Source organism: Toxorhynchites rutilus, chromosome 2 (assembly GCF_029784135.1).
Source record: "Toxorhynchites rutilus septentrionalis strain SRP chromosome 2, ASM2978413v1, whole genome shotgun sequence".
NCBI lineage: Eukaryota > Metazoa > Arthropoda > Insecta > Diptera > Culicidae > Toxorhynchites > Toxorhynchites rutilus.
The window spans coordinates 12,534,663-12,555,678 of record NC_073745.1 but is presented as its reverse complement, the minus strand read 5'-3'; the positions used below and the strand labels follow the sequence as shown (position 1 = coordinate 12,555,678).

At 37.8% G+C, this 21,016-nt stretch overlaps 1 protein-coding gene across 3 annotated transcripts in view; it reads right to left on the bottom strand.

The window, feature by feature from the left end:
* LOC129767817 (zinc finger protein OZF) overlaps window positions 1-20,206 on the bottom strand; it is a 34,501-nt gene extending 14,295 nt beyond the window's left edge. The window contains exon 1 of one of the 3 annotated variants that reach the window (XM_055769038.1): window positions 20,064-20,206. The gene's annotated coding sequence lies outside the window, so the exon portion shown is untranslated. Of the gene's footprint in view, window positions 1-10,326; window positions 10,819-20,059 lie in introns of those variants that run through there. The other 2 variants (XM_055769041.1, XM_055769039.1) reach the window with 2 other exon arrangements.
* Between the last annotated feature and the right edge of the window lie 810 nt (window positions 20,207-21,016).

Below are 21,016 nucleotides of genomic sequence, written 5' to 3'. Positions count from 1 at the left end.
AACGTGATAAAGATAAACTGCCCATTGTTGAAAAAAAGTGAACATTTGAGAACGGTCCGTATTCGGCTGTTCGGCGAAGCTTCCGTTTGATATCAAAACAGGAGCGTTGTATGACCTTCATGTCCACTTTGCCAATGCATTTCTTGATTCTACCAATCAACTGTTCGTGACTCTCCAGTTTTTTTGACGTAGAACTACGTCTTCCAGGAAGGGTGCCAAATCAGAAAATAGGTCACGATTTGTGAAATAAAGTTAACGTTAATAAAAATTCTGATACTTTGCATATCGATGGAATCGGAAGTTCTCTAAGATTCGTTTGATATACTATACAGTAAAATCCAATAATACCTAAACAGTTTAAATTAATGAAAAGTGGTAGCATTTTCATTTTCCCATACATTTGTTCTGCCGATTTGTGTGCATTCCCGAACAGAGCTGTCAATAACGAGCAACTGATACATTCGTTTCTGCCCGTTTTCAAAACATTTTGTTTAAACAAGCCATCCGCGATTTGAACCCACACCACTTCTCGTTTGGTGGTAATCGAAGCAACATGGTTGCCGCAGAGCGTCGAACGGGAGAGGATTGTTTTCTTGTCGGGTAAAGGAGGAGTATGGAATAGAGTTTCTTTCTACAAGGGTGCTTCTCAGGGCTGGAGGCGGAAACCAAAAATAGAATAGAATGAAAACACAGATGCGAGTGAGCTAGTATAACACAACGAGCGGATATCATTTATGCCTAATGCTGATTTCATACACATACACACAGCTCGATACAAGGAGAGGAAGCTCTCTCTATCGAGGTGTGCTACGACAAAGAAGAGCAGCATACGAGAATTTTTTGTGCTAGTGCGTATATGAAAGAGTATCCAGAATTTTGGAATATAGATACACACTGCATCTATTTAGATAAACGTACATTTCATGAAACTATGTTTTCAAATTCCAGCAGGGTAACCTTACTGTTGCATGTTGTGGGGTTCGATCACATCTCAAGCGGAATATAGGAGCAAAAGATTCATAGTTTGTGATCGATATCTGAGTGGGAAGGAGAAAATCTGATGCGAGTTAAACCAAATAAACGAGAAGTGCTGATAGCTTTCGACTCTACTCGACTCTTTCGAGACTATTGAAGTAATAAAAAATTTAATAGCAAAAAAGATATTACAAAAATTTCGATGCATTCTAAAATAATATCCGAAGTGATAAACAAGTGAATTGAGTAATATAATTCCGTAGTTCTACGTCGAAAACTGCGGTCGTGTCCTAAATACAACCCATTACAATTTTTTTGTACAGATTTGTCGGGTTGAGGTTTTTGGGTACAACTGGGATCGAAGATGTTCTGGTGAGAACAGTTGAACCTCTTTTGCGGCATCCCGTTGGCTCAGTGAATCCATGTTGTTGATGGTACGAAAAAGTGAACGGAGTCCTTTTGCGTCCATAATTTTGACTGGTCTTCCACTATCTTGCTTACGAGTAGTTGTTGGGGATCTTAGGATATGGCAAACAGCCAAGGCCGCAACATTTTCGCTTTGAAAATGTTGTACAGTACACTTTTTGTCGCGATTTCTGTGTAGTTCGTAGAACTGTGCAACGCGCTCCCGAAATGCTTCTTGTTTCGACGTTATTTTGAGCAATACTGAGCATGAATATACAAAACAAATAATACTAGCAGAAAGAGGGGAGAGAACACACTCGTTTCTCTCTGAGCTAGTCTGGTTTTTGAGCATCGGGGCCTCGAAAAAATTACAATAGTTTAGTTGCCACCCGTTATCCAAATAGAGTGTTTAGTTGCAATCAAAATAATCTCCCTAATATCAAAAGTAGAATGGGTTTTTGTTGAGAATTATCTCTATGCGCAGGTTAAAAAATTCCAGAACCGTTCAGTTTGACTAAATCAACTGTATACAGAATTCTCAAACCGTTAACGCAGAAGTATCATTCGAATAGATTATAGAAGATCTCGTAAAGTTACAATGACATGCGTCTTTAATTAAGGAGCTTTGAATGAAAGGGGTGTAAGTGACTTGATCGATTTTCTCTTCATCGCCTATGTTTTAGTGAATAACCCCACTTGCTGAATATACTCAATAACTCTCAATAACTTAGCTGCAAAAACGATCCGATTCGATTTTGCTACAGAAACTGATAATTGAGGTTCTGACCTATCGTTCACATCGTCAAAAAAGCTGGAAAGTGTTTGCAGTTATGTTATGATCAAAAGAGAAAATCGATGAAGACAAAATCGAACATGTCACTTATACCCCTTTCATTTTGAGCCCCTCTACTTTAAAACATATATTTCTAGATCATATAAAAGTTGAGCTTGAGCTTGGGTAGACTGTACAATTCGTAGTTGCTCTCCGTGATTGACCTGAACCAACCAAATTGCACAAAGAACACACAGAATGACGCTTGGGACTAGCAAATCATTCTCGTTGTGCAACTTTCGGTGATTCGAGCTTTAAATGATCAATAACGACGCCGGCCACGTCCTCACAGTCACCAGGGGAAGGGAAGGAATGTTATTATGATATTCGCCGCCCGAAGGCCAGAAGGGTCGCCTCTATAGCGTGGTTCCCTAGCGAATATCATGGAAGGGATAGTTGTTAGTAGGGATAGGTATGAATCAGGATTCACTGAGGTAAGTGATGTGATTATGTAAACGGCACCATTGACCATTCGGAGAAACAAAATTCTGAAACTTCTTGTGACAGAGATTATCTTTAGGTATCCTGAGAAGGAAAACCTGCATAATTAATTGGACTGGAATCGAATATATACTATTTATCGAACGCATTTTTTTCTAATCGCCAGTCGGCGGACATTTAAGTGTGGAAATCCTGAGCATCCCTGAATGCCTGAATTTGATTCATACACACAAACACATAGTACCATAGAAAACAGAAATAAAAACACATATACTACATAGCTTAAGGATTGTTGTACATCAATTCCATAACACATTGTCAATGTGTGTTTGTGTGTGTATCGCAACGGCATGTCGCCTGTTCTTCCGCCTCCGCGGTTTCATTCTACTTTCGAACATGTGAATTTCGTTTTCGGTATTCTCACTACGTCAAGGCACGAAACCATGATGTCATCCACGAGAGCTTCTGCTTATACCCTCCATTAAAAAAGAAAGTCTGTCATCTTCGTACCGTACCGCTGCAAAAAAATATTCTGAGAGAATCGCGTTTCTCTCACCACACATATTTCTAACATTTGCATACGATCACAAAATGATAAAAAACACAAACACATTAAAACCGGATCTCGTCAATAGCTAAACGAAAATTCACGGAATTTCTACACGGAATATTTCTCTTTTACTGAATCACAGACGGCTGCTAATCTGGCTATCAATGATGCTCACTTTTATGCACAGAACCAACGGTTAACCGCCACAAACCGTAAAAACAAGACGACCGTGAAAGCAAACGTCTATCGCGAACCGATGCACACTTCACCAAACTACGAATGAATTTTGATGATTTGCACACTAAACAAATCGAAAATTCTCTAAGATAACCCGTAAACGATCGAAATTAATGAAAATTGGAAGCGTTCCCATTTTCCAAAACCTATTTCTAGATCATATAAAAGTTGTCCACAAAGTTCAACCTTTCAATTTAATCATTTATCCGAATCCGAAGATACTCCCTGAAAATCATCCTATTGCTCAATCCATCTATTGACGTACACATTGAAGATTCAGAATCGACCCGAACTGCATGAAATCACTTGGAGCAAGTATTCGAAGACTTTGACGAGACTTACCCTGTTCCTGGGCACTGCGGAATTGGAGGTAATGAAAAAGCAGATTTGTTTGCTTCTTTTTGGATGGGTCGAACGTTCTCAGTGAAACTTTAGCATTCTCAACGTAGTATTATTTTGGATTGGCAAGCTCTAGAATACGCGTGACTACAAGCCGGAAAAAAATTCTTTGGCGGTAAATCCACCGGAACGAGAATCGGCATGATAGTGTGTGACTCATGTTTTGGCGTCCTGAATTATTACATGAAATGAGCTTAAAAATAACATATATATATATATATATATATATATATATATATATATATATATATATATTTATATATATATTTATATATATATATATATATATATATATATATATATAAATATATATATATATATATATATATAAATATATATATATATATATATATATATATATATATATATATATATATATATATATATATATATATATATATATATATATATATATATATATATATATATATATATTTGCGTGAAAATAAGCACGCATTAAAACCTTTTCGCATACTTTACCACATACACGGCCCAGACCGTAAAGGATATAGTTTCACGTTTATGCTCTCCTTTTTACTCTTAGAAAACACTTCCCAACTTTATTTTATAATGTGGTGTAATGGTGTAGCATTATTTCTGCCGAAGATGATATTTTTTCTGCCAACGCTAATTTGGATGTAGGACCAGAACCATATTGTGGGATTCTCGAATGTATCCTCAAAATAGAATTAAACAATTGTGAAAAAGTGACAGGTCATTGTCCAAGTAAATACCACCTAAAAAAGCAAGGTAAATTGGAAGACGATAACTATTTCTTCTGTAGAGTGATAGTGAAAGTTCGGTACACTTATTATGTAATTGCGAAACACTTTTCCACACAAGAATCTCTTTGGTAATGGTCTAATGCAATCCTCAGATGTATGGATAGTAGAGTGCCAATGAAAATGAGCATCTCAAAATTTCAAAGGGAACTTGATGAAAAATGTTGATTCCCACGAAAAACTACCCTATGCCTCTCTACTCTATATCGATCTTTCGTACAGGACTCCCTGCAAAATGTTCATTTGCTCGATGAAATACCATATGCAAAATATTAGCTCATTCTATATTATCGCCCTATTGTCGCAGATCTCAAAATTGAATTTTTCTGAAAATCGAAAAATCGTCCAAAGAGAGAGTAAAGGAAATCGGGGTTTTAAAAAAAATTGTTGATACCAAATGTCTTAAAATCGCATAAAACGTCGAGAGTATAGATTTTTCCGAGATGACAGTAAATCTCGACGTTTCATGCGATTTGAAGACATTCGGCATCAATTTTTTTTTCGAAAACCCCGATTTATTTTACTCCCCTCTTGGGTGATTTTTTGGTTTTAGAAAAACTCAAACTTTGACGACTGTGCGAAACTAGTAAATGAAGTCCGATTGAGCTGATATTTTACATAGGGTCACAACAGGTGGAAATCACTTCAAATGATAGTGATACGACCCCATGATAAGGCTTACAACAAATAGTGGTCCGCCACAATAGATCAAATAACTGACTGCAGTGGGAAATGTACCCAACAGGGGAAATAAAAACCACCCTGCTTTGCTGATAATCGCAGGAAGAATTTGGTCTGCAAGCTGAACAAAGCTCTGTACGGACTCTAACAATCAAATAGAGTCTTGAATTAGAAACTTGACGTTACTCAAAATAAATTTGGATTAATTTCTACGGAGTATGACCCATGATACTGATCGTGGCCTCTACGTGATCTATTTGATCATTTTCGATAATGATGAAGTAACGGGGAACAAGCTGAAGAACTAGTCATTTTCACAGGAAGGACCTTGGAAAACCCAAGCATTGCGTTGAGATTCGGGTTGAGATGCCGAACGATTGTATCACCCAGGACCAGGAGGCGTACATCGAATCCATCTTGAAGCGCGTCAATATGAGCGATTACGAACCCGTGAAAATCCCGAGGAACGCAAGTGAAAAGCTTCCCAATGAGATGTCACCGAAGACTGAGCAAGAGATCGCTACGACGAAGGATTTCGGTTTCCTTATGTATGTGACTCAGATCACTCGGCCTGACATACTTTTGGCACATTCGTTTTCAAGATAAGCGATAACGTGGTCTTGCAAAAACCAACCAACAGTTGCTCTTTGGACGTGTGGAGCATAAAGGGTGTGTCACATCAAATTGCATCACGGAAAAAGCGCTGTAGAAATTTAATTTTTAGGAATTATATCTTCAGCTTTCGCTTATAATCGGATAAGAGTGTATAGATCACGTTGGCCATGCTTCACTGTCAATTTTTCGTAAATTTGGAAAAATGTCGTCGAACGAAAAAGAGCATCGTGAATTAATCCTGTGCACTCATTTCGAGAATCCGGAGTTGTCACATCGGGACATCGGTAAGATGCTGGGAATCGTCCAATCCACGGTCAGCAGAGTACTAAAACGATACTTCGAGAACCTAACCATCGACCGGAAGGTGAAGAACGGCAAAAATCGATGCTCCGTCAGTGAAAAAGATCACAAGCGCGTAGTTAAGCAGTTTAGACGTGATCCGAGAAGTTCGGTCCAGGATGTCGCCAATAAGCTGAATTTGTCAAGTTCATTCGTCCAGCGGACCAAGCAGCGGGAGGGCCTGCGTACATACAAGGTTCAGAAGGCTCCTAACTGCGACGAAAGGCAAAACATGGTGGGGAAGACGCGAGCCCGGAAGCTGTACACCGAAATGCTGACGAAGCCGCATTGCCTGGTAATGGACGACGAAACCTACGTCAAAGCGGACTTTCGTCAGCTGCCGGGCCTGTTGTTCTTCTCCGCAGAGGACAAATTCAGCGTTCCGGAGAAGATTCGCAAGCAGAAACTATCCAAGTTTGCCAAAAAGTACATGGTGTGGCAAGCGATCTGCTCTTGCGGAAAGCGGAGCGCCCCCTTCGTGATGACCGGTTTACCTTATAGAGTGCCTACAGAACCACTATCACCTACTACCACATTGAAGCAGCACGAGGGCCCGACCATCTTCTGGTCGGATCTCGCTTCGTGCCACTATTCAAAGGACGCGTTGGAGTGGTACGAAGCCAACGGGGTCACCTTCGTGCCAAAGGAAATGAACTCGCCCAACGCGCCGGAGCTTCGCCCAATAGAGAAATATTGGGCGATTATGAAGCAGGCCCTCCGGAAGAACCCAAAAGTTGTCAAATCGGAGGCGGACTTCAAGAGAAAATGGATTTCTGTTCAAAAAAAACTACAACCTGACGTTGTACAGAACCTTATGGACGGGCGAAAGAGGAAGGTGCGAGCATACGGGCTTGGGCTCGAAGTATGAATAAAAAGAAAATGCCAAAAGTTGTTTAATAGTTTTTATTTTACTGTCTAAAATTTTCAAAAGGATCGGTCTACTGGGCGAATTTCTACAGCGTTTTTTCCGTGATGCAATTTGATGTGACACACCCTTTAGTTGCCATAATAAAATCTGTGTTTTTGGTTTCAAAAAATCTTTTAATCTTAGTTTTTTTTTCTCAGAAAATCTGTATTTAAATCTGTATAGGTAATTTATATGTCCAATTTTGAAACATAATCTTTGGTTTAGTATCATTGATTGGCATATTTATTATGAATTCGACGAATTGGACGATATCGATGATATCCACGTAGAGCCAGAACTGTAGTGAAAATACAATGCTTCATTGAAGTATGATGAAAGTTTACACTGTTACTAAGGCATGCTTTTTGCGTTGCGCTTTGTAAGTAGCTTTGTTATAACAATTACAATAACATAATAAGGCAGCAATTCAAAAATAAGAGAACTCTCAACGCTTTAAAATGGTCATAAAGTTGCTTTGAACCCATATGCCTAGGATACGGACAGGTTCTGATAGAATTTCATCATTCATAAATTAATCGGATATGTTTTTATTAAGATTTATATTTCTTCTTTTCTATGTAACACTTTCAGTTCAGTAACTTCTGTTTCTACAGCTTCAAAACCGACGTAAGTTCTTGTGGCTTCATGCTGTTAAAAATTTACAAAATTTCACGGTCGTAGTTGAACCTTTTTAAGTTGCGTTTAAAACGGATTCCAGTAAATAAAATTAAACCCATTATGAGTATCATTAGTCATCATCATTATTTTCAATGACTTGAGCTCCAACATTTGCTGAGTTGAGTTCATCTTAATTGTTCACTTTGGGCGCTATGGGCCTTAAAATAACTATAAACGTAAAAACCGAAATGCCTAACACGGACTAAACAGTTTTTTTCTAGTTTCAAAGATTTCCAACATAAAACTGTTGGAAATTTATCAATTGATATTGTATTATATTGTTAGGAGGTACGATTGGTGTAAAAATATCACGAATTTGTGAGCAAAAATTGGATAATTTTCGTGACCGATATCTATTTTTATATTTGTATTCACTAAATGTTTCCGAAAACGTATTCCTATGTGTTTTCAATTTTTAAAACAAGACCTCTCAGAGAAAAATATAATATAAGCGCACTTTTGAAATTCAAATTCACTGTGTTTTAGAAAGAAAAGAAAAAACAGTGTTACTTATTTATTGTAACGCTAGTAGATGACATAGATTGTTGCATCTTTCCGCCTCAGATCGAACATAGGAAAGCAGGGTATCACGCTACATATGAATGCCACAATGACTCTCTTTCAGACTGATTCAAACCCTATATGAATAAAATGTGAGATGGGTAAAAATAATATTGACATCAAGACATAACTTATATTGAAACGTTATTTTAAAAAATCTGTAGATTCTGTATGAAACCCAAAAAATCTGTAATCTGTAACTACAGATTCTTGGTTTCAAAAAGTCTAAAAAATCTGTATAAAAATACAGATTATTCTGTAAATATGGTAACCCTGATGTGGAGTGGAGTACATGACAATGTCTACCGCAGTACAAGAAGCGCCATGGTGGCGTAACATCACAAGTCTATTTGGAACGATGGATCCAATTGAATTTGAAGGCGATACCCAGAGTTGCATTACAATAGCGAAGAATGCAGGACAGAATCCCCGTACAAAGCATAATTATATCATTGGTATCAGGGATGCCGTTGATCGTGGAGTTGTCAGATCTGCGCACGCGTCCATGGATGAGCAAAAAACAGACTGACTGACGAAGCCTGACAGGGTTGGAATTCTTGAGTAGTCGCTAGTAGTCGCGAATCGCTACGATTTTAAGCGGAGTGTTGAGAAGCCTACGCTACGAGATGTATCTAGTATGTAATAAAAATTAGTTCTTATCGAGTCCTTGTTCTCTTTCCTCACAATAGCTTTATTACTCATCATTTAAAGAAAATTTGGTGCATTAAGTAGGTTTTTTTTCATCACCATCCGAAATTAGTCCATTTAATTTAATGCATACGTTATTCGCTCGTAAGACATCCGAACTGTTGGATGATCTCAAATCCACTGTGTGTAATGCTCTAAAGCGATCGATCGACCATTTGCAGAAAACGCGGAAGTGGGAGAAAAGCAAAGCTCTTCGACAATTTGCTAACAAAAAAAAGTTGCGTCGTTATGGATGATGAAACGTCTTACAAACCGTTTTCGGACAAATCTCTGGCGAAGAATGTTATATTTTGTGCGACAGAGTAACCTGGAAGACAGCAAAAGAGAAATAGGTCGACACTCCCGAAAGAGTTCGTCGTTTGGAGAGCTGACATTTGCGTAACTTCTGGATCCCTCATCTGGGCAAGCTATCACTATTCAAATTCGATCAAACCGCAATACAGTGGTGTCATTGTGGTTCCCAAAGAATGAAATCCGGCCAATACCCAGAGGGCCGATTGTGAATGACTGTAGCAGAATAAAACTGCAGCTGGTGCAAAGGATGATGGACCGTGTACGAGGAAGAATTCGAGCAATGGTCTATGGTGAGAAGAAAGGCTGAAACAATCAGAAACGAACAATGAGCACAAAACTCTGATGAGTAAAAATAATTTTAAAGAAAGCCTAATTCCACTTCAACAAATTTTTCCGAATTTACGTGCGAGCAAGTTTTTTAGCACAAACTGCCTGTAGTGAGCACTGAGGCGGTAAGATTAGAACTTGTTTGTCTTAATTTTTTGTTATATCTACCACAATAGTAAATTCAGAGGCATCATTATTTTTTTTAACTGACCAAACAACATCTACGATAAAATATTTTAATGTATTTGTTTTCCACCAATGAAATTCATTCATGTACCGTATAGTTATTGTAGTATCACAGTATGGCTCAAATTGAACAAGCCACCGAAGCCTGCGAGGAAATTTAAATGCATGCATGAAGCGAACCTCGAGGTCTGCTTGTTGCGATCGTCGTAGGGTTCCCCCGTCATACGTGCAGCAGAGGAAGGCACACATGAGCACGTTACTAAATAGCACGATGTCATCACATTCCGCAGCCCAGCGCGATTCGAACCACAATATCAAAGGGCCCGATTCGTCGAACGCGAATTGGCACACAGGAAATGAATGAAACCCAAGAGCGAAAATTATTATTCTAAATTAAGCGAATACTTACTCGATAACGAGGGTTGAACCTTCAGCCGTAGCGATAAGAGCTTGATTATGACATTCGCAAAATATAAACATAACGTGGTGCGAAGGAAGAGTGCCTCACGATGCCACCGCCAGCAACACAATGTAATTATCCAATTAATACACACGCATACACACAATCATCACCACAATAATCAAAAAAAAAACTTGTTCTTCTTTTACCCCGATGATAAGGCTTCCGATACAGACAAAAACAATGAATCCAAACGACTGAACTCGGCGTATTCCGAGAATACGATCCCTCGATCCCGGCACCACGCGACCGTCGTTCAAGGTTCACTCACAGGATGCAGATGCAGATGCAGCAAGCAGCTTCCCTCGATTTAGCATACCGCCGTCGCATAAGCTACGAGAGCTCGTCAGAACCCCAGCGAGCGATTTGTATATTTAAAAATATAATGATGAAGTAGAGCAAACTGAATGCCTTGATTGTCGCAATGGAACTGTGCGCGCACATGTTCGTCGTTTCTGTTTTTCAAATTCTCTTTCGTTTGGCTGAGAGCTCGCGGCTCGCGGTGAGCTCTGTGGAGGAATATTTTAGTAAAATATTCTACCAAATGTAAATAATTTTCCCACAGAAAGATGGTTTGTTCACAATTATAATGTGATTAACTACAATGTCTCCAGAATGTTTCGTTCTTCCAAATAAAATTTTCCCCATAAAGTTAATTTGAATATAAAACATCCTTCTATAACACCGTTTTTCACCCGTATGAGATGCGCACACAATTTGTGTACGATATATATATATAACGTTTAGAGCTGCTAAGTACAACGATCTTGCGAGAGCAGTAGTAATGTTTCCTAAAGCACCATACATGGTGCAAAGACGTTCCATATTGATAAACATTCAAGCTATATTTATGGAAAGATTATTTCTCTCGTACATAAGATGTTATTGCGCATTGTTAGACTTCCAAATTTAAACGTACATGAAGTAGGGAAGAAGATAAGGCTTATGTAAGATCCTGGATGATTGGCACCCACTGTACAGCACGAGACATTGTTCCATAAATACACAGATTTGGTTACAGAAGATTTCAACCTTCTAGATAAAACTATCGAGCTTAGTGATCCTAGTTCATATTTTTGATGTGATTTTCAAAAACAAAAATCAAATGATTTTGGAAATCAGACAGAAGTATTTAGAGATTTACTGCCGATCGGCAGACAACACAATAAAATGTATGTTCGCTGTCAAAAATTTGCAGGATGAATGATATCATATATCCTTGATTTATGTATCAATTACGTTTATTCACTCTATGACTAACGATTCATGCGATGTTTCGCAGAACTTTAAAAAAAACGAGAATCATCATTTAACAATTTGAAGGTGATGTTTGACTGTTTACTTTCTTCATGCAAACAGTTAAAGAATTATCATTTAGTGAAAACATTGTTTTTTTCTGTTCTGAACAACAAACGACGAACCTTTCGAATCTTCATATCGTACCTAATTCGTTCACTAAGTATAATTCTGTGCAATACAGATACTTCCATGGGGAAAATTTCCAGAGTAACTTCAACGTTGGTTTGAAAAAAGCATGACAGTGATTCGAGTTCTTTTTTTTTAATTTCGGCATGTTTATGGCTTCGTTTTTATTCATAATTAGAACGTCTTTGTACATGACAATCTGAAATTCCATGGATTTCCTGCTTCATGGACAGGTCAAAACATACAGAAAAATTGATGCAGTCCAGAAAACAACAAGGTTGGGAATATACGAAAAAGGATCATAATATAGGGTTGAGGAAAAAGAAATGTCGTATTTCTGATCGAAATTTGACGCTTTATTTAACACTAGCTGACCCGGCAAACTTCGTCCCGCCCAAAATTTGTTTTTTTCTTATCAATACCTTCAAACATTCACGTTTTCTTACTATGTGCAAGTTCATGGGTCCAATCGCAGAACTGTTCATTGATTGATTTTCCGTTCGACCCCGTTGAATTTACCTTTTACTAAAACATTCCTAGTATTTCTAACAAAACTCATCATTATAATATCAGATTATTTTCAGACACAAATCTAGTTCAAGATTTTTCAACCACTTGCAAATAACATGTTTCTCCGTTACATGGAATAAATGTTTTATAAAGAAAATATAATAGAAAAAAGACAGCCCTAAATCGGACAGTTCCTACCTTGAGTTCTGCTTTTATCAACACATCCAGCGATCCTTTTTTTGTATAGATAGAAGAAGATATAGGAGTGCGTTTCATCACATTAAAATCCATTTCCAGTTTCGAACAAAGATCAATTTCGCTAGCGCAAACATCAAATGGACTAATAGCACTTGTCACTATGTAATTGTAGAATATATATAATTTAATTTACCGAATTTTCCCTTTTTCGTTCAGAGTTTTCCGAGAATTATCAATTGTCATGTTTGGTTGGAATATTTTTGGTTGAAATATGTGTAATATTTTTATGGGACCACCTCTCAATTCCAGAGGAGGGAGGGGTGTCATACCATTATTGAAACAATTCTCATACCCAAAAACCCTCACATTCCAAATTGTGCTTGATTAGTTCTCGAGTTATGCAGAAGTTTGTGTTTCGTTTGTATGGCAGCCCCCTCTTACAGAGGGGGAGGAGTGTATTCACCATAGAAACGTTTCGTGCCCCGTGAAACCTTCACATGCCAAATGTGGCTCCATTTGCTCGATTAGTTTTCGAGTTATGCAGAAATTTGTGTTTCATTTGTATGACAGCCCACCCTTAGAGAGCGGGAAAAGTGTCTAACCACCATATAAATATTTATTGCATCCTAAAACCTCCACATGCCAAATTTGGTTTCGTTTGCTTGATTAATTCTCGAGTAATTCAGAATTTTGTTTTTCATTTGTATGGCAGCCCCTCCTTCGAGAGGGGGGTGGAGAGTCTAACCACCATAGAGACATTTATTGCACCCTGAAACGTCAATATGCCTAATTTGGTTTTATTTGCTTGATTAATTCACGAGTAATGAAGAAATTTGTGTTTCATTTGTATGGGAGCCCCCCTTAGAGAGGGGGAGGGGTCTCAAACTATCACGAAAACCTTCCCCGGCCCCAAAAACCGCTACATACCAATTTTCATGTTGATCGGTTCAGTAGTTTCCGAGTCCATAAGAATCAGACAGACAGACAGACAGACAGAAATCCATTTTTATATATATAGATACTTAAAATTATCCAATTCAAAACAAATATGCGCCGTTTTGTTCGCAAACTTGTTGCCATTTAGAAGGCAACTTCATTATCCCCCCCTCCTTATTTGCAAAAAACTCAGACATCCAGTTTTCGCAAGCCTCTTTTGAGGCCAACTTAGTATCACAAAGAGCGTTTTGCATGAACCAGAAGAGATGATAATCACTTGGAGCCAGGTCCGGAATATACGGTGGGTGCAATAGAACATCCCATCCGAGCTCCCGTAGCTTCTGACGGGTCATCAAAGATGTGTGAGGCCGAGCATTTTCCTGGTGGAAAACAACATCATTCCTATTGATCATTTCTGGCCGCTTCTGGTCAATCGCCTGCTTCAAACGGTCAAACTGCTCACAGTAGAGAACCGAGTTGAGGGTCTGGCCATAGTTGAGCAGCTCATAGTGGATGATTCCCTTCCAATCCCACCAAACACACAGCAAAACCTTCCTGGCCGTCAATTCGGGCTTGGCGATGGTTTAGGCCGGCTCACCGCGCTTCGACCACGACTTTTTTCGTTTTAGGTTGTCGTACGTGATCCACTTTTCATCACCAGTCATCATCTTCTTCAAAAATGGGTCGAGTTCGTTCCGTTTCAGCAGTGCATTGCAGGCGTTGATTCGATCTAAAAGATTTTTTTTTGCGTCAACTCGTGTGGCACCCATACATCCAGCTTTTTTTGGAATCCAATCTTCTGCAAATGGTTCCAAACGGTTTTATGGTCTATACCCAGTTCCTGGCCAATCGAGCGAGTGCTCACATGCCGGTCTACTAGGATGATTTCAACGATTTCATCGGTTTCCACGACAATTGGCCTACCAGTACGGGGTGTATCTTCAACAGCCACTACACCAGAACGAACTCGATCAAACCAACGCTGTGCTGTGCGAATCGTTACAGTATCGGGTCCATAAACTACCTGATTTTTTTCGGCCGCCTTCGTTGCAGTTTTACCTCGCAGGTAGTAAAAAATAAAATATTGCGAATTTCTTGCTTGGTGGACTCCATCTTTGACGCGCTATATCTTGAGACTGAAAAAGGACATTCACAACGCTGTCAAAACGACACTTCTAGCACAGATTGTCGTCTTTAAATTGCCGTATAGTATGACCCGATGCGATAAGTACAACACAAGATATGTTTAAGTGTTGCCATATATTGACAATATACGACATTTATATACGACAACCCAATATGAGCTCATGACTCCAGAATGCAAATAAGCTCAATTAGCTGCTCAAAATTTCCGATCACCGTTGGGTTGATAAGCTCACACCGGATGAGAAACCGAGGTGATAACGAAGTAAAACGATCTTTCAGTGGGACTACGCTTGCCGAAACCTCGATATTTATGGAGAGTGTTGAGAGAACACATCACACCACAATATGTAAAAAAAAACTGAATTTGCTCGAGTTAAATGAGGTGTATTTTGGCAGCTGATTGAAAACAGAAACTGCCATACTCCATCACTGAGAGAATAGTTATTCGATACATCATTATAAGATCTTGTGGAAGGGCTCCCCATCAGGTGCCGGTAATTCTGCGGAGAAAGTTTATTCTTCGTTGGCATTTGTTACTCAGATACCCAATATGGACCCTCCAGGTACATTTGAAGTCAAACCAAACCCTAAGATACTTGAAAGACATGACATGATTGATCGGTTTACCCAAAAGTTAAAGCTTTGGGTTTTTCTGATATATGCTTCCTAGAAAAGACAACCATCTCCGTGCGGAACTCAATCCCTAGACCAATGGCGCAGGTTGAAAAAATGATTAGACAAATTCAAATGTTTTCATTGATGTTTCGCGTGACAAACCTCCCGCAATATTTTGCCAATCTGCACCATTGTGCTCGTTGATCAAATTTCAAACTGATTTTCATGGTCGTGTCGATGGTGCAACGTTTCCGAGAACATAAAATGCATAGGATCTATCCACATACAGCTTGTACCAAGCTATTTGCTATTGGACTATTTAGCTATTTTCAAACAGAATGAATTTGTTTACGTTGTTAAATGACAGATGGCGCTATGACCGCTTCTTCGATCTTTCACCCATACATGAGCAAGTAACCTCCATTCGCCTATAGGTCTGCGCATAGCCGGTGAGCTAGAAGCCTTTTTGAATGAGCACAATGAATTATTCTTATCACACATGCTCGGATTGCGAAATGACAATCACGCTATTGTCATCAACCCTGATAAAACTTCGGTTGAAGAACACGTGTGTAGATCTAATGCGCATATTGTTAAAAGCATTACTGGAATCATGGTAGGTGACTGTGCTGCGTCGCGCGAAAAATTGTGATTCGAAGAAAAAACAATAATCTGGAGTGCATCGTCGACACTCACCGTTCATACGGCGCCCTCCATTATCTTCTTCAATGATACTAACGTTCCTAATGTTCCTAACGTTCGCCATCTCAACGTAGTATTACTTACGTCATTTTTAAAACTACTAAGTTGAAATTTCTATACCAAGAAACACACTTTGAGTGTATTCTGAGTGACATGCTCTACAATATTCGTGACCACAGTACAAGTTAGAAGAAATTTCTTTGACGAAAAATTCGCCGGTCGCTCTGAAGGGACAACACGGATTTTGTATGAATATTGAAGAACGAGATCTCGCCACAAGTTTTTCACTCACTAAGAACATCATTACTCATTTTGAATTAATAATTTTAAACATCTGGATGGACGAGACGAAACAAACAGGAGAGTGCGGTCGATCAATTCTATTGGTGTCGTATAATGATTCGACGTGGTCGGGACATCATTCTACGATGTCTGGAGCTGTGCCAACAGTCCATGGTCGACATGTACGCGAAGGTAGATAGCAAATGACTGTGAATCCTACGACACAATCAACGAAAGTGGTTAGAGAAAGAATACATTCACTAGCGAGACGCTATCATGAGCAACACCGACACATCCTTTGCTGTTGCCAGGCCAAAACGTATGCATTCTTACGTGTGAACAATAAGTATGAAGTCTGTAATGAGCTCTATTACAACATTACACCAACATAGTGATAGATGTTTTTAGTTGAGCGGCAAAATTTCGTGTATCGTATCGAATGTATGTTCTGTGTAAGAGAGTTACGATCAAGAGAGTAATCTTGAACGAAAATTGTCTATGATAATGATTTTATATCGTGGATAAAGATTTGGCGATAAACATTCAAAGAAAAATTATTAAGTTAGAGTCCAGACTAAGTCTTCTAAGTATTCAAAATTGCCTCATTTCATAGCACTATTGAATTTAAGTCGAACGGATTTCATAATGCAACAGTCGATTTCGATTTAGAATTAGTCTGTACATTATCTTCAATGATGTTTTCTGGGGTATCTTTGGATTCCTATTTCATGAACCCAACAGTTATAAATGTAACCGTTTGTCTGGAAGACGCGTTTTTTTATTTAACAACCAACACATTCATTAGAAATAATTGATATGGCAGAACAACGTTTGCCGAATCAGCTAGTGATTTTATAGTATAATGATGAGTCTCAGTAAAATATATCGGAAAATGTATAGAGTCAGGAACACGTTCACGTTTGAGTAAATAAATATGACGTGAAACATTTTCATTCCAATCTTAACATTTTAAAATTAAAAGCTTCGAGCCTTCTAATCTGATAGAGATTAGATTTTCGAGTTTGGAACCCAAATTATGGCCCCGAACTAGAAAGTCGCCACCTGACGTTGACACTGTAAATCTGCCATCGCGGATATGGGAAGACCTTTGATCGTGAATGTCACAATTAGAGATGTCGGTTCGATTAATTCAAATACGTTTACGTGCTAGCGTAACAAAACGTTACGTAACAAAATTCCATTCTTGTTCCTAAATAAATTCGCGCGTTCTCATATGCTTGAGCAGCTAGCTTCGATTCTGAAACCGAATGAGGTGTGCTTCCTGAGCCAAGATGATAAAGCACGTGTTGTAATAGGATTAACAGCAGCCAGTAAGCAGGCACCGATTAATGCATCTTGAATATGGCGTTAGTCTATCGGATCTTGATTTTGTCGTGGTTGCTAAACATAAGCTTACTAGCTGACCCGGCGAACTTCGTCCCGCCCGAAATTTGTTTTTTTGTTTTCAATACCTTCAAACATTCACGTTTTCTTACTATGAGTAAGTTCATGAATGCAATCGCAGAATTGTTCATTGATAGATCTTCTATTTGACCTCGTTGAATTTACCTTTTACTATAAATTTCCTAGTATTTCTAACAAAACTCTCATTATAATATCAGATTATTTTCAGACACAATTCTAGTTCCAGTTTTTTTCAACCACTTGCAAATAACATGTTTATCCGTTACATGGAATAAATGTTTTATACAGAAAATACGATAGAATAAAGACAGCCCTAAATCTTACAATTCCTTCCTCGAGTTCTGCTCTTTTCAACACATCCGGCGATCCTTTTTTTGTTATAGATAGAAGAAAATATAGGAGTGCGTTTCATCACATTAAAATCCATTTCCAGTTTCGAACAATGATCAATTTCGCTAGCGCAAACATCAAATGGACAAACAGCACTTGTCGCTATGCAATTGTAGAACATATGGGAATTTAATTTTCCGAATTTTCGCATTTTCCTTCAGAGTTTTCCGAAAATTTTCAATTGTCATGTTTGGTTGGAATATTTTTGGTTGAAATATGTGTAATATTTTTATGGGACCCTTCTCTCCATTCCAGAGGAGGGAGGGGTGTCATACCGTTATAGAAACATTTTTCATACCCGAAAACCCTCACATCCCAAATTGTTCTCGAGTTATGCATTTGTATGGCAGCCCACCCTTAGAGAGCGGGAGAAGTGTCTAACCACCATAGGAATATTTATTGCACCCTGAAACCTCAATATGCCTAATTTGGTTTTATTTGCTTGATTAATTCTCGAGTAATGTAGAAATTTCTGTTTCAATTGTATGGCAGCCCCCCTTAGAGAGAGGAAGGAGATGTTGATCGGTTCAGTAGTTTCCGAGTCCATAAGAATCAGACAGACAGACACAAATATATATATATATATATATATATATATATATATATATATATATATATATATATATATACATATATATATATATATATATATATATATATATATATATATATATATATATATATATATATATATATATATATATATATATATATATATATATATATATATATATATATATATATATATATATATATATATATATATATATATATATATATATGTATATATATATATATATATATATATATATATAGATTCCGTCTGTTAAAATAAAGCAAGAACACCTTGGTCATGAAGTTCGTTAAGGAAGGCACTGTTCTTCGAGCGCATTTTCTCATTGGCTCGTTTTTAAAAAGGTGGGCAAGGAGTTCACCGTAATCGCCGCCCGAAGGCCAGAAGGATCGCTGTATGATTGATATGAAGTATTATATGAAGGATAGTTGTTAGTAGACATACGAAAGAATCAGAATTCACTGAGGGATTGCTTGTTGCGTCGTTTCAGAGCTATCAATATCTACAATATACTTCATTGGCTTTATTCTAAAATGGAGGAATTTCCAGCTGAGAGATTTGCTATCAATTGTGTTCAAACCATCATTCAAATATAAACACTATCGTAGCAAAAATAAAAAAGCGCGAAATTTCAACGTGAAAAGTATAGCATTCATGTCTCAATCCATATTGTCTGTCTGTCTTTCGAATAAATGTCTTTTCATATTTTGTTTTTCTTGACTGAGAATGTTCAAGTTAAATGCATAGATGATTTTTAATATTTTGAGATTCTCAATGTTCCTTTATAAATACACTTCGACAGACATCGGTCTCATGATGAAATGATAAGGATGAAAACCAACTTAAGGACGTTTATAGGCAAACATGAACCAAAACATCGTGCATTGAAGTCACTCTTCGAAAAATTGATAACAAATTTCCCCTGTGAGATCGAGCTTCGTAAGCGTAGAACATGCGCTGTACAGTGGAAATGTAAATTACAGGTTCAATAGCGAAAAGAAAAATTTCTAGGTTCATCTCTGTTTTCTTATAGAATACTGATTTCGCGATGTTGGTTCCGGAGAACAAAGCTTTCACAAACATTCTCGACAAACATTATGCCATTTCTATTTATAAACGAAAGCGATTAATTAATCAATTGACTTTGCCTGCAATGGAATTTTTCAGTGGGTGCATGACAGTAACACAAAATAATAACTAATTTCCTCCAAAATAAGAAATTGAATAAAAATAAGCGGGTGTGAATCGCAACAATTGATTGACCTCAAGCATGTGCAGTCTACAGCGAATTGCGACATTTAGTCGCTACTACTCTCATTCAAGGCTACAAATGGGACGTAAATTATAATTCGCACAAGATCACGAAAACATACAAGCAGGAAAGTGTACACAAGACATGCAGGAATTTCTTTTCTTCAACATGAAAACGAAACACATGAATTCATGCAATAAACACGCACATTTGATTGGTTTTCTTACTTACAACAAGCCGTTTGTGTCGTAAAAAACTAAATTAGCAAAAGACTTTATCCTAAAAGATTCACACTGAACAGAGAAGGAACTTCCCTATGACAAACCATTCGTGAATTTTTCACTATCAATTCCCTTCCTTTGCACTGCTAGCCACTGACAGCTGCAAACGTATGTCGGGTTCACTTTGTTTACAGTTTTGCGCAAGCGCAAAAAATCAGTGCTGCCGAGAATCTTATATGATTAGTTCATAGACTCTGAGTTTAGCATATTTTGATCTCTCAACGCGTAAGTAAATAAATCTCTTTTGTTATTTCTGATTAAATAAAAATACAAGAAAAAGAAAATTTCTAATCAAATTTTCTCGGTGGGTAGTGCAATTGGTGAGATACCATTCTACAAAATTATTCGGGTTCTGGCAACGTTTGATATCCCATCGGTTTCATCTGCTCGCGATTTGATGCACTTTTCAAATACACTGTGAGTTATTGGCGGTTAAAGTAATTCGAAGCTAGAATCCTTACTATTCTATAAAATGTGTTAAATCTCATGAAAGAATAGGGTTAACAGAAAACGTGTTTTATATTTTGTCACATAGAAATGTATGTAGAAACGATTTTTCATAATATTTTTTCTAAATAGTAACAATTTCGCAAAGTATTGAAATTCCATAAATTTTATAAATACATAACATCACTATGCGTCAAACGAAAAATGTCCACGCTTGTCCAGAGTGAGAAAAGGCAAAAGTATTGAAAATATCCACGTGAATGAAATGTCCTAACAATAAGACCATGTTCTCACTGCAGCGGGACGTCAACGTGGCGTGAGCGGGGCGTGCTCACTTCTCGCCATGATATTTTGATTCACTCAAATTGCACCGTGCCAGTGGCGTGTCTTCGGCGTGTTCTATGAAAATTGTCAATGTGTGTTTTTGAATGAAAGAATGAAAATTGGTTTATTTCT